The following is a 14,952-nucleotide window of genomic DNA, read 5'->3' on the forward strand; positions in this document are numbered from 1 at the left end:
TAGAAGTTTACAGTGTAAAACCCTAACCCGAGAAATCCCGGGTTTGGCATAGATCTGCATTACAATTTACAAGAAGTCTACACAATTAGAGAATGTAGAAGAATTGTTATTTTGATCAACGGTTGCCTGTTATCTTTCCTATGGTATCACATCAACACAGCATGGAATTTGTGGACATTTGCGGTACACATGTAGCTCCTTTTCATACATAGCTTGAGAGTAGTTGTATAGCGTGGTCCTACACGCCTCGGGGAACCCGTCATCATCACGCCACCCTGTCAAATACCGTATCAGCAGTTAAGGATGTTCTTTCATTAGTGTGGCAGGCGCTCACATCACGCCTCTTAATGGTGCTTGTTAGCACTACCGCAGTATGTATAGCCGTGTTAATAATCCAAGAAAGTGGACACCTTGCAATTTTACCTCTTGGCTTCAATTCCAACCTCCCTGATCGATTGGTCTCACATCAAAGCATGCAGGCTGGACTTAAAAAGGACCGCCTTGGCCGTGTTCAGGGTGGAGGAAAGTCAGGCAGGGAGGGCAGCCTTTGTCAGTGTGTGTGTGTGTGTGTGTGTGTGTGTGTGTGTGTGTGTGTGCGTGTGCGTGGGTGAACGGGAGTAGGATAGATGCGCAACTTGCGCTACAATCCTCCCGGTTGGGGGGTGGATGTGAAGCCTGCGAACAGTGGCAACTCAGAAATGTGTGGGCAGGATAAATTTGTATAATGACTAAAGTGGGGAAAAACTGGGTATATAATTGGCGAATGTGAGAGTGTCTTGAAACTGTGAAACTAAACAACCCTGCCAACCCTCATTTAAGAGAAGGAACATTATGGGTTAGTTGCAGAGCCAGGGAGAATGACACCACCACAGGACAACAACTGCAGGGAAGATTATGTGACTGTATGTGTCTTCTGCTCAACGAGGTCAAGGTTTCAGCCTCCAGGAACATAACAACCATGCCAAAGGGGTCTAATGAAGTACTGTCTGTTACCTCATAAACACATGAAAAACGGATTTATTTGTATTTTTAATTACGGCACTCTTTAAGTTGATGTATTGTTTTGTCTATGTGTTGTGCCGGCGGACCCCGCTTCGAAAACGGGATGATGCATCTCAAGGGCTTATTAAAATGCCTGCTAATCACAGGCATTGTATGCTGTATTGTATGCTGTATTGCGGATGAACTTTCACTATTTACCAACTGTTCTAGCGCAAGCACTGGCAGCCATGATTCAAAGAGCCACCAGGAAATGCATTCAGTAGCACAGCCTTGATGAGAGAGTGCTGTATGTAAATAAATCTACGTGTATCTTCTGTGACATTCTGCAAGGTACGTTTTTATGTGTTGAGATAAATCACCCAAGGTTAGCCTCCCCAGGGTGCCCAGGCCCTCTGTGACTGTTGTGGAATGTGATTGGCTGTCAGGTAGAGGGCCGGAGGAGACTTTGGCCATCTGGAGCGAAGGCCCCTTGTTGTCCCCAGGGTCACAGTCAAGAGCTGTGCGGACGAGGAACACACGTTTCTGACTGGTGCGTTTGTGTGCGCACGAGCGTGCGTGCGTGCGTGTACTTGTACTACTACACTTGTGAGGACCAGGTGTCCCCACAAGAATAGTCGAGTTTGAGAAACAGACATTGTGAGGACAATTTCCCTGGTCCTAAATATGGCAACCGAAAAAAAGATTTGGGGAGTTACAGTAGGCTTACATTAACAAAGGGGGTTAAGGCTGGAGTTAAGGCTGATGATTTATACTTAAGCGCACAGAAGTTGTGAGCTCGTGGATCTGATCGGCTATTTTCGGCTTTAGGTTTGCTGCTAAAATGGCATTCATAAAAATGGTGCTCCTTAAGAAGTTGATGTTCTCACCCTATAATACAAACTGTGTGTTCCTGTGTGCGCGTGCGTGTTGTGTGTGTGTGTGTGGTGGAGAGGAACACTTAGTGGGGGATAAGGTTGAGCTCGTCACAACACCCTTGGCCTTGCAAAGGAGGTCAGCCATTTATATTTGCATTCTCTTGGTGAATTGCCTGGGACCTCACAATATGCTAGTGTTACCATACTGCAACAATATGCAAATGCTCTGATTCTTATATGCAGGGTGATGCTCAGCATTGAGATATACAGTATCGTGGGAACATTATCTAGGCTGGAAAGGCTTGGTATGGATATGCATTAATGGAAACGGTAAGGAGAAAATCTAAATAATGCCACCGAAAGGTTACAGGGCTACATAATGTAGTGTAACAAATGGAGGGTTGCTTGCTTTCCCAATCTATCACAGTCACATAATTACAGTGTAGGATATTAATAATATTTATATGTAGGTAAATGCGTTCTAGTAGATGGGCTATTTTCAGCAAAGAGATTTGGTGTAGAGGGTGGGAAAAGAGTGGATCTAGTACAGATCAACCCCATCCAACTACTGAACTAATGTTCAGTATAGAGTTGTTTAAGTTGTTTGATTGTTTTAAGCAACTTGTATAAGGTTTCAATGTAATGTAAAGGTGCTCATCCATTTGGCTGCATCAACACCCTCGCGGCCCATCAGTGGGCCTGGGCACACAGGAGGAGAACCAGTGCCCTAAAGCATGAAGTAAATCATTTTGAGGTGTCTCTGGTGTCTAGGAATGTGAAAGACAACACTCAACTCACGATACGCACCACGATGGGGTGCATACTTAGTTTAGACTACCGGTAGTCATTGGTTAGACATACGGATACAATGGGCCTACTGTACACCTACTGTACTGTAAGAAATCTTTCAGTGTGAACTGACAATAAAGTACTATATCACTACAGTATATCGTACTGTGTGTTATTTCTTCAGGGAGGGGAGACAAGCCACGACACTGGAGCTGTTGGCTGCCCTGCATCCTCTGAGTACAAAAATCCAACATATCAAAAAGCCATTACCCAGCTTATGGGCATAAATGCACATTGGAAAAATCAATCAATCGCTAACTTCCATCAAACCCTTTACCTTTTCATAATATTGTATTACCCATCCCAGTCAAAGTGTAATAAATCAACTGGCAGCCATACAAAAAATAAAGACCACTGTCTACAGTCTACTCTACACTGTGCTGTTATGCATGGCCACAATCAGACATCCACACGAGAGACCTGGAGCTTCCACAAATGCACACAGTCAAACTTCTAGAACTCTGTTGACCATGGCTGGAATACTACTGGCCTACTGGCCTGGGGCCATTGACTTTGACTTACTGGGCAAAGTGCAACAGCACAGTAGAAACTGAAATACACACACACCCATACAGATCAATAACTAACACATGTATACAGTAATACTAATGTACAACCATGTGTCCATGCATGGCATCGTAACTCTTTTTATGTCAAACCATCCCATCAATATGACTGACTATATTATTGTGAAATTCAAGGCCATGTATATGTCCCATTAATTTCAACTGGAACAGTTAGAAATGTTATGAGAGATGAATACTAATATTACAGTAGGATTATGCCATGGTTCTTTCCTCTGATGCATGCAGGCCACTGCTGAGATGCACTACAGTGCATGCAGTAAACATTCAGGGATAGACATTATAAATGGCCCGCTGGCCCAGAAGTACTATTTAGACTCTCCGGGCCAGCAGAATGCACCTTCCACTTGCCCACTTTCTTGGGCCAGTAAAATTAATTCCATAAAAAACCTTATCACCTAAGTTCACATCATTGTCCTGTAGTACTGGTGTTTTGTAATGATTTTGTAAAATGACCTGGTTAATTACATTACAATGTACTACAGTAGGATTATGCCATGGTTCTTTCCTCTGATGCATGCAGGCCACTGCTGGTATTTGTAACTCACACTTTATGCAAGCCACATTATGTAGTGTAATTTACGTTCACGGACTTGCTATTTTGGAGAAAAAAAAACTACAAATAGGGGAAACAGGGTTAATATGACTAAAAGGACTGATTGATGCATGACTTATAGTACTAAAGATTCAAATTGTTATGTAATGAATGGGGGGACTGGGGCTGGTGAAGAATCATGTGCTTGCCCAGGGCCCTTGTCGGCATATTCTGCTCATGGATGGAGCTCCATCAAAAAGAATGCATCCATTTTATTCCTTTACAGCTGCCCCTTATATTACTACAGATGAATACAATCAGCAATTGGAAATCACAAATCTTCAAGTAAAATACCCCCAGGCATCCATAACTACCAAGTAAAAATCACTCTGTATCATGGTAATTAATATGTTTGTCACAATGCTTAAGCCCCTTAAGGCTACAATGTGTCGATGTAGATCAGCTAGTTGAACAATTTTAAAATGTTACAAAAGGCAAAGATGTTTATGCACAAGGGGTAAGGCACTGATGAAAAGAGGACCCTAAATACCTAAGTAAATCGGGTTACTGTATAGTGTATACTTGGTCCCCTCCTATTTTCCCTCTACACCAAATCGCTTGGCCGAATATAGCCGATCTAGCCAAATGATTCCCAGTTTTGCTGAATGCTGGCCTCTTATAACATGCCCAGAATAGGGAAGCTATGGTTCATGTGGTTAAGCAATCGCTTTCAATAGCTGCATTAAATAATGTGAGCAGGTACATTAGATGGATGTGACAGTTGATTTTAGTACAACATCCAAAAACTAGACTACTGTACCTGATTGATTTGACCACTTCTCAACATAGGATAACTGATAGCTCACACTACAGTGCATCACAATAGAGCACCGAAGTCCTGACGTAACTCGCTCATCCCTTCGATTCCCCTGGTTCGCGGAAGTAATTTCTCTATGGAGAATAACATGGGGTGATCTTAATATCGTCTACTATAAGCGTTGTGGTCCAAAAATAAACAAGCTGTCTCGGCGCTATTGTCAGGGAGGTGTCTCTGTATCGTTTGCAACAGTCAGTCACTCATATATGATACAGTCTGCTTCTAGCGAAAATCTAACTAATTCAGCAGCAGTAAAATTAGCATTTTCTCTCAGTCAGTTGATTCTTCATATCCATATGAGTGAAGCGGCCGGGGTGACATGTTTATTTTTCAAACACAGTTCTTATATGAAGCAATCTAAAAATCCTCCTATGGCGATTTCAATGCAACTAAACAAATACATGAACCTGGGGACTGACGCCCTCTACTGAAAGTGACGTCAGACTTCGGTGCTCTATATGTTGTGATCTATTAGATCTGCCATTTGAAAATGTAACATTTTGTCCAAATTAGGGATGCCGGGGTTAATGTGGTTAATTCAACTAATGGTGCTGTTGGCAGCAACATTGCCATTGTTTTATTATTAAATGTCGAATAACAGAATTCTTTCTAGTGGTGTTTATAGTTACAGCTGTAGAACCAGTGTGTAACCATAGCTTGGTTACACAAGGCTATGCAACACAGTTGGTGTTGGCTGAGATTCAGTCGTCACTGTTTCCCGTTTAAAAGCAGAGAAGTACGTCATGTCTGATCTTTAGTGAAAATCTCCTACAATATTACAGTTCAATATGCAAGAATGGCAAAACCACTCTACATTGAGCTCTTGCTGAGAGACACTAATAGCAAATCAATTTCCAAATCTCTCACATGGACAGCTAGATGGTCAGTGGGCTTATTTTGAGCAGGTCATTTTGTTCAATCTAGTGATGGTTGTGATGACAACCTATTGCGAACAGACCATCAGTAGAGGAGGTTAGTCATACTCTATACATGTTTCCGCTTTCTTGTTCCTTGCTTGCCCTTGAACAGACCCTTAATTAAGAATAAAGACTTTTATAGAACATGCATCCACAGTACAGCATGACACAGTACAGCATGTGTGGCCCCCACACAGAGAGGTGCACTACAGTGCATACAGTAAACATTCAGGGATAGACATTATAAATGGCTGGTCCGGAAGTAGCCTACTATTTTTTAGACCATCCGGGCCAGCAGAATGCACCTTCCACTTGCCCACATACTTGGGCCATGAAAATGAATTCCATAAAAAACAAAAAGCCCTAACCCTAACACATACAGTAAGTTCACATTATTTTCCTGTGGTACTGGTGTTTTGTAATGATTTTGTAAAATTATCTAGTTTTTACATTAGGCTACAGCTACAACATACAGTATAGCGTTCTGTGAGCCCATCATTATGAGGGTCAATTCTTGACTATACATTTTTGATTCAAAAGTGATGTTCCTGGGGCGCCCGCTGGCCAAGTGGTCCTGCAGGTGCATGCCACATATAGGCTTTGGCCTGACAGCGTGTCGCATGTTCGAGTCCCGTTCATGACGACCTTTGCTGCGTGTCTCTCCCCTTCTCTCTCTCCCTCTTTCCTGTCCATCTTCACTTGATACTAACATTAAAGGCAGAAAAGCCAAAAAACTTTAAAATCTTTAAAAAGATGTTCCTGGGCGAGTAGGGTCAGTGATTTTGAAAAGTCACTGGCCCAGAGGACAAGTGACAAATGCCCCTTAGTGTCTACCCCTGACATTACAAAAATGCTGCCTAACATAAAGTTCTGACATTTGCAACAAACCACGCCGAACATGGGTTGATAATTCAGTGAGTTACATATGGGCCCCAGCCCATATGGCGGTTGAGTTGACAAATCGCTCCAATGAACCGCAGCAGTCGATCTGTCTCTACAGTATACATGAGGTGATATTGTCATGTGACAAAGCACAAATTAGCCCACAGCCAAATGGACAGATGTCGAGAACCAAAGAACCCCAGAGCAATTATGTTCACTTCTGCCACATCCTTACAATCCTTAAGATTCATCATGGATGGATAGCCTATACTGTACCAAACACATGACTTAACAGTGTTAGATCATGTGTACCAAACACATGATATCTACTGTAATAATGCTAATGCTGCATATTTTCTCCTATAGTTTCCCTCTCCCTCCACAGTCTATGCATCCAAGCAGAAAATACCTTTGACATTGCTAGCAGATGCTTTCTGGTTAATCTTCTTGCATTGGGATACACAACAATGCATAATCACAGTTTATTAGCCTGATTAATGTAATCATTGATAAAAGTGCAACTTATGGGGCTATGGATCATGATGTCCGTAGCACATGCACGCAGCATAGAAGAGAAAAACTGTTTGAATTTTATTTCACCATTTAATCTAGGATAATATACTGTAGTGTACACAACTTTCAGGGCCTCATTTTAGATGAAAAAATGTATTGGAGATGTCAGTGACAAGATTTACAAAGGTCTCCTTAGACCTCAAGTAATAGCAGTCAGGGGGAAAAAGTGAATTGTCCGTTTCCATCTTTTTCCTGAGTCAAAAGTCTGAGGATAATGCATTGTCAAGAAATGTCTTAGACAGATGGGCCTATTGATAGCAGTTCTATCAATCACATTAGGAGTTATTTCGCAACTGAAGGATCTAGAGTGCTGTGTTTATTTGTGTCGGTAGCTCAGGTCATGGGTTCGATCCTGGGCACCTCCAACTCAGGATATAGCACGGCTGGGGCAAGTTGTGCAGTAAGTACTGGGAGCTGTGCTCCACCTCAGCAATCCACCTCCCAGGAGTCTAGTTAGTACATTGTAATTGGGACAGACTCCCGCGTTAACGGTTGATACTGACAACAAGTCTCTCCCGACCTACTTACTTATGGGAGGAATGCATATTTGTGAATATAGACAAAAATGTTCTACATTTTGTTTATCTATATTTTGTTCATATAGGAGCTATCCAAACGTATTTTAAAATGAACATGTTTCAACAATTCTGGTGTGAACAGCCCGGCTTCTGTTCGGGCGAGAATTTCACTTCACAGCAATTCACATTGCTTCCGTATTCAGTGTGAATACGCTGTTACACCCCCCCCCCCCCCCCCCCCACGCACAGTGCATCTGTCCCTACAATAACCTGGTTATCACTCCAGAAGACCAGGTGTACAGTGGCGCAGTCAGTAGCGCTGTTTGCATGTTCTCCGACCCTAGGTACCCTCACAAAAAACATGCAGTAGGCTAAATCTGGTCAGTATACTGCTTCCCCCTGGTCAGCAGGGGCACCTCATGATGGAGGGGAAAGGAATAACATGTTTCTTCCATGCGCTACAGTACGTCCTACTGGGGAAACTCCCCCCTGTCAGGTGATATTAAGCAGCCTGGACTTCTCACTCCTCATGCATTGGAGGAAGCATGAGCTCAGTTCGGGGCTCTCCTCAGGTTGGCAGAGGGAGAGTAGCGCCCAGAATGTTAAGGGAAGGAAAGGAAAGGAAATGAAAAACACTGCAGATGACCTATATAGTCTCTTCGCCCCCCTGGCTCCCAAGCAGCAAAATGATATGGACAGTGTGACTATCAAAAGTGTACTGTGACTACTTTCACACAGTGGAATAATCAACCGCACTGACGCAAGCTACTGTATGACTCTCATCAGAAAATGACTCTCATCCCTTCCCTGCTGATGAGGCGCGATTGCCAGCAGTGCCTTTATCTGAGTATCTGCCGGGAAAAAAGCCAATCACAAGGCTTCCACGGGCAATCAAGGCATCCCATTGTGTGGATGACGAGTCGGAAGAGGAATCATCACACCAAGGAGGGGATCAGGCCAATGATCTTCTCCCCTGGGATAATAGGCGCCCCAAAAAGCCAATAGCCCACGTCGATCCGACCAGAGCTCCTCAACCGACGATATCTGGGCAACTGACATTAATTAAAATAATAACAATATATATATTAGTAATTGTAGTAATTGCTGCTCCGAAAGAAAATAATAATAATAATCATGCATTTTTACAATCCTATATTACCAAGTAAACAGGCTTGGGATCAATGAGAAACACGGTTGGAATCGATAACATTTTCTCACACAGTCAGGCTCTTCTGTGTTGCTTGTTTTGGCCGTCGAGGGAGGGGCTCGATCCCTCTCTCAGGTCATAGAGGAACCATCATTCATACCTCCCACCATGCCTTTACAATTACAGTTGCTGTATTAAAGCAATTTCTCATTTAAGTCCCTATAGGCTGAGTGAAGTAAATTAGCTAAGCACCATTTTTTAAGTCTTGGGCCAGTTTACGTCTTTTATATAATAGAAGAGAACTGCCGTGCCTCTCTGCCAACACTCCTCTGTCCCTCCTTCTCCCTTATCCACACTTCTGCTATGGGGGGGGGGGGAAAGTGGTCCAATTAAAGAGCCAAAAAAGTTTATTATTCTAGAGGGTATAAGTGGTTAGGGATACTACTGACATACTGACTCATGTCGTCTACTGTGCCGTGGGGAGACATCCCTGCTAGAAAATGACATTAAGAACCGACTCTGGTCGGCTATACTGCACCACTACAGAGCTACCCCAGCAGGATATTACATCCAGAGACAAGTCAATAGTTATTCAATCACACACAGGTGTGAGAATGGTTCAACATTGTTTGGATGAGTGCTGAAAGAGTGTGACACGCACACGCACGCACGCACGCACATGCACCAAAACCACTAACCATGCAAATATAACCAATCGTTCTGCCACACACTAACACATAGGATAGAGAAATCAGGGGAAAAACATACACCTGGGAATGTAAACCCAGCCCACACCAATAACTCTTACTTTGAAATTCTTGATTGTTACTCAATCATTTTATCACATTGAGTGATGCTTGGTGCTTAGGTACCGGGTGATTTCAGGCTATTCCACTATTGACTCGCGTCTAGTTTGGCTTCCATCTGGGATGGTAAAGTATTAGCGTTAATGCTACCGAGTTCAAATAAGGCCAATCCTTGCTCTAGAAAACGCCAATGTTCCCATCGCGCTCACCGGATAATCATAAACATTGCAGATCTGGTCAACACCACGGACAGCATTAGTTTCCGAGAAAAAAGCATGCAAAGGCGCTGCCTAAAACAGAAGCTAATGGCTATTGAGAAACACAAGCAGTGCGGGCGGGGCCCTGGCAACCGTGCATAGCAACCAGAGCGGTTCCAAAAATGAAACACAGTGAGGCAAAGTTATAGCGATATCAAATGCGGCGGTGGCTCAGTGGTAGAGTGGCTGGATGGTAACTGCAAGGTTGCCAGTTCGAACCCGGGCTCCCCCAGAGTTACTGTACAAGTGTCCTTGAGCAAGACACTGAACACTGATTGCTCCTGATGTGCTGGTTGGTGCCTTGCATGGTTTCTGCCGCCATCAGTGTATGAATGTGTGTGTGAATGGGTGAATGTAATGCACAATCTATGTAAAGCGCCTTGGATAAAGGCGCTATATACATTTACCATTTACCATTTAAGAAGAGCCTGCTCGTCATCTGTACCCACCCAGCGTCACTACTTTATAGGACAGGTATACTGTACTCGTCGTACGGATCCAACGTGTTAACAAATTACTATTCATAGTCATACACAAATATGTAATTAAAACCGTATAGCAATCCTCCTGGGGCGAACAATCAGTGAAAATGTCTACAAGCTCACAATCTAATGCGTTGTGAGATTGGGTGCTGAGGGAGAATAGGAAGGGGCCTGGTATGGTACAGACACCTGTCTATATAGGCTATAGGTTTCATTGGTTAAAAGTATTCATAGTTACTCTGCCATGGTTCTCAGAACTGCCATTACTCTGCCTGATGCAATTTTCAGCCATGGTCAACTGTAAACCTCCTTGGGAAATGAAGATGACTAGCAAACTAGAATTCTTGCCATCATTTAAAGAGCATATTATATAATTTCACTCATGCCATTATCCTTCTACCTATAATATACAAAAAGCTGCCCTAGAGTCTGTACCCATACACAGTGATCTGTACATCAACATGTTCCATGTCCAGATGGGATATGTGGTCGGCTGCTGCATTCATGCAGTCAGGAAGTAGCAGAGGGTTAGTGCAACAAGGTCACTGGACTCAAACACTGTTCCGTCCATCTGGAAAGACTATTATAATCCCTGTTCCCAAAAAGGCCTGTTGCAAGGAAAATACTGGCCAGTCGCTTTGACTTCAGTAATTATAAAGTGTTTTGAGAAAATCATTATCACTCTATTGAAGGCAGCGGTTGGTTGTTCATTAGATACTTTACAGTTTGCTTGTAGGTGCAACAGAGGTATAGAGAATACAGTTATTGTCTTTACTTTAAAAACACAGCTTATCTGACAAGTGAGAATAGGCCCCGCCCCAGTGGCCACAAGAAACAGTAGTAACAGTAGTAATCATCAAATGTGCATACGAACAGATAGACAGACAGGCGTGCGGATGAACGGACAGACGGAAAGACAGAGTAATTACTATAGTAAAGCAGTAACACCAGCAAACATAAAACAGGATTCCTTGCTAGTATAGGATGAATGTAAAACTACAGTGCACTGGGATATGCCAACGTTCCAACCACATGACCTACGGCCATTGAAATTTTCAACGTAGTCGCACATGATTGATAAGAAAGGCACCATATCACAGTAGCGGATAACACCACAGCAAGCATACATTTGTATTTCTTGGCAAGCAGATGAATCACAGAGAGACATGGGAGCGTGTCATACAGATAGTCGTGAACCTCAAACAATTCAAGAATGATTGTTTCATCATCAGGCAATAAACTGCACAAGTACACAGTATGCAACATCAAAACCAAGTCCATGCATCACCATGGAAACACAAAACTTGCCATATAGTTTGCTGTGGTCACACCCGGATACGCAAGATCAAAACGGGTTACCAGTGCAGGCTGCAAGTAAGAAATGAAAGACAACATCATCTCACCTCACTATATTTAGTAAGAGAGGAAAGAGAGAGAGAGAGAGAGGAAAGAGAGAGAGAGAGAGAGAGAGAGAGAGAGAGAGAGAGATGGAAAACCTAATAGGGAAAAACAGTTGGTTACCCATACATTGAGGTGGGATGACAAGGAGGAACAGCAGCCCATTGTGACTGTCTGGATAATAATGGGACTGAGCCTCAAAGAGCACTCATGGAAAGACATTCCTTCTAATAAGACATGTAAACATGGCATTGATGAAATGGCCAGTGTTAACATTGTGTCAGTAAGCCAACAGCAACACTGTTCTATTGCTGGCGAGCGTGATGAGATACAAACACAGCTCATCTTTCTCTACTGTGCAAAAACACTATAACACTGTAACACTAACAACACAAAACTATTTATTTATTTGGAATATAAATTAGCAGGGCTTTACTGTATGACTTTACTGTTAGGGGTAAAACAGGGGTCATCAACATGCTGGCTTGTTTCCTCATATTTTCCTCATAATTATTTCCTCAAAATATCTTTTTGACATGAAAATGAATGGTCAATAATAATAATTACCATGAATACAAATATACTAGTCCAGTAGACACGATGGTGAACACAGGCTATGTTTTTGAAGATGTAGAGTGGCTAGTCCTCATCCCTTTGTAGGCTACTTTACCACTATTTTATGTTATTAAGTGGAAAGCTGAGAGGAAAGGGTAGATGGAGCAATTTGTAACCCCATTATGATTATTTCCATGGCCATCTTCATTTAATTCACAGATTGCTTTGAACTTTTCAAAGCATTAAAGACACCCAGAGACAGTGAAAAGACTGTCATATTGACATCAGGGGCGGCAGTGGCTCCAGTTCAAACCCGGGATCCCCCAGAGTTAATGTCCTTGAGCAAGACTCTGAACCCCTAATTGCTCCCGATGTGCAGGTTGGTGCGTTGCATGGTTTCCTCTGGCATCGGTTTGTGAATGTGTGTGTGAATGTAATGCACAATCTCTGTAAAGCGCCTTGGATAAAGGTGGAATATAAATGCACCATTTACCATCACCGGTCATTATAAAATCTAAGCTTTTTAAAATACTGAAGGTAGGGCTCAGACAGATTTTCAAGTCCCAGTCATCAGGCATGTATGGACATGGACAAGTCTTGCCAGACATGATGAGTACAAAGAAATGTCTGGAGTGTTTGGGGCGAGTACCACATGTGCCCGACAGCGAGTTCTGGGTTCGATTCCAGAGCCCGGGGGCCGTTTGCTGCATCTCTTTCCTGTCTCCCTCTAGTCTACACTGTGGACTCCATGTATCAGTAAAGGCAGAAAAAGCCCCTAGAATATATTTTAAAAATAAATAAATAAAAATGTCTTAGAAGATTAAGATGCCTTTGAGGGAATTGTAGCCTGGGGGGAGGGAGCCACCCTTGTGGCTCAGTCAGTCAATACATCCACCAGATAACCGGAACATCCAGGCTTTGATGTGGCTCAGTCAGTCAATACATCGACCAGATAACCGGAACATCCAGGCTTGTGGCTCAGTCAGTCAATACATCCACCAGATAACCGGAACATCCAGGCTTGTGGCTCAGTCAGTCAATACATCGACCAAATAACCGTAACATCCAGGCTTTCATTACTGGGTAGGTAACTTTTGCCGACTGTCCTTTCTGCCATCTCTTTCCTGTCACTCTTCACTATTGTGACAGGGAATGTGGGACAGCAAAAAAAATCATAAAAAGAAGGATGAATCATGATGACACAAAATGAAAGCTCCAAAATGTCTTCATGACACTTGCTTTTGAGAGATGTGATGGACAGAAGTCCTCTTCTCATCTCTCTCTTGCCTCTATTCCAGTGTTTTCCGTTCCAGCAATGTAAGTATTTAAAATACAACTAGTAGTTAGCATGATTTCATTTCAGTAGCTTGTTACAGTCTTTTATTACCATTACTCAGTCATTCATTCATTCAATCTCTTTATACAGTATGTATGATCATTTTGTAGTTTCAGAGATATGAATCTGCATTATGCTACAATCCTTACTTCCTTCTCCTTGCTATGATTAACCACATTTTTAATTATTCCACTTTTTCCAAGAAACGGAGACAATACTACATGACTTGCACTCAAATTCTACTTTATAACAGAACACATTTGATCAAGAGAAAACCGCTCTCTGAAAATGTATTAAACTACAATGCTATGCACCAAAGGTTGGAGTGTATTTAAGTCACTGCAGAATGTTTTTAATGTTATCTTTTCTAAATCCCTAAATTACTTATTATTTAACACCACAAATTGACTTTTAACCTCAAACAATAATAAACTGTGTATGCTATAGAAAAGAAAAAAGCCCTTCATAAGATAGTGATTTAAACTTTGCCCTTTTTATCTCCAACACTGCCCTCTAGGGGATCTAACTAATTCTAATTCTTTCACCAGAACAGTCATTATGATCTCTGATATAAAAAAAATCCAAACAAGACACCCCCCCCCCCCCCCCACCTACTAAAATAACAGAAGTATAAAATATGGACCCCGCTTTGAGAACCAGTGCAGTAATACACCGCAATGCAGGAATACTAATTAATTTTTTTCTGTATGACCCGACTGCTCAATGCATGACAATGAGTAAATGGAATGACCTATGACACATACCTGATTGTTTTGTTGTGAATCTGAAATTATCCTTCATTAAATGATTTTATATGTATGATTGTGGCAGACACACGTGGCGCAACAGTTGAAGACAATGAAGGGGGATTATGAACAACTTTTCCAGATCAGTTCAACGCGTAAAAAGGAAGGAAGCAAAAAGAAAAGACAACTTTGTAGTGAGAACAATAAGAGTTGCATCTGTTCTCCATCGCTGCTCCATAATTAGCTTGGATGTGCAATTATGTTACGGCACTGCTGTATTTGTAATAAGAGTTTTATACCACCTTACTGGTTGTGGTCATTCTTTGTGAGTCTCAATTAAAGTGTTGATTACATACTAAATTATGTATATTCATTGATCTTCTTAATTGTTAGCTTCAAAATTATGAATGCATTATGGGTTGTACACTGTGTACACTGCTATCTCAGATTTTGATTGAATTGATATAAGAAGAAAAAGAGAATAAAGCTCATAACTATGGCTACCACATGACGTCACTGCTTAAAGCAAACATTGAAAGTCCATAGACTTGGCTGCCACATGACGTCAAGAGTGGGGCCCTGTTTTTTGGGGGGCATACTTAATAACATTGTCTGCTATTGACGTGTGTATATA

At 42.2% G+C, this 14,952-nt stretch overlaps 1 protein-coding gene across 1 annotated transcript in view; it reads right to left on the bottom strand.

Moving 5' to 3' along the window:
- Window positions 1-14,952, bottom strand: part of dlg2 (discs, large homolog 2) — a 138,926-nt gene that overhangs the window by 76,834 nt on the left and 47,140 nt on the right. The window lies entirely within an intron of this gene.

The sequence above is a fragment of the Protomyctophum bolini genome (assembly GCF_963924005.1).
Source record: "Protomyctophum bolini genome assembly, chromosome: 13".
Lineage (NCBI taxonomy): Eukaryota > Metazoa > Chordata > Actinopteri > Myctophiformes > Myctophidae > Protomyctophum > Protomyctophum bolini.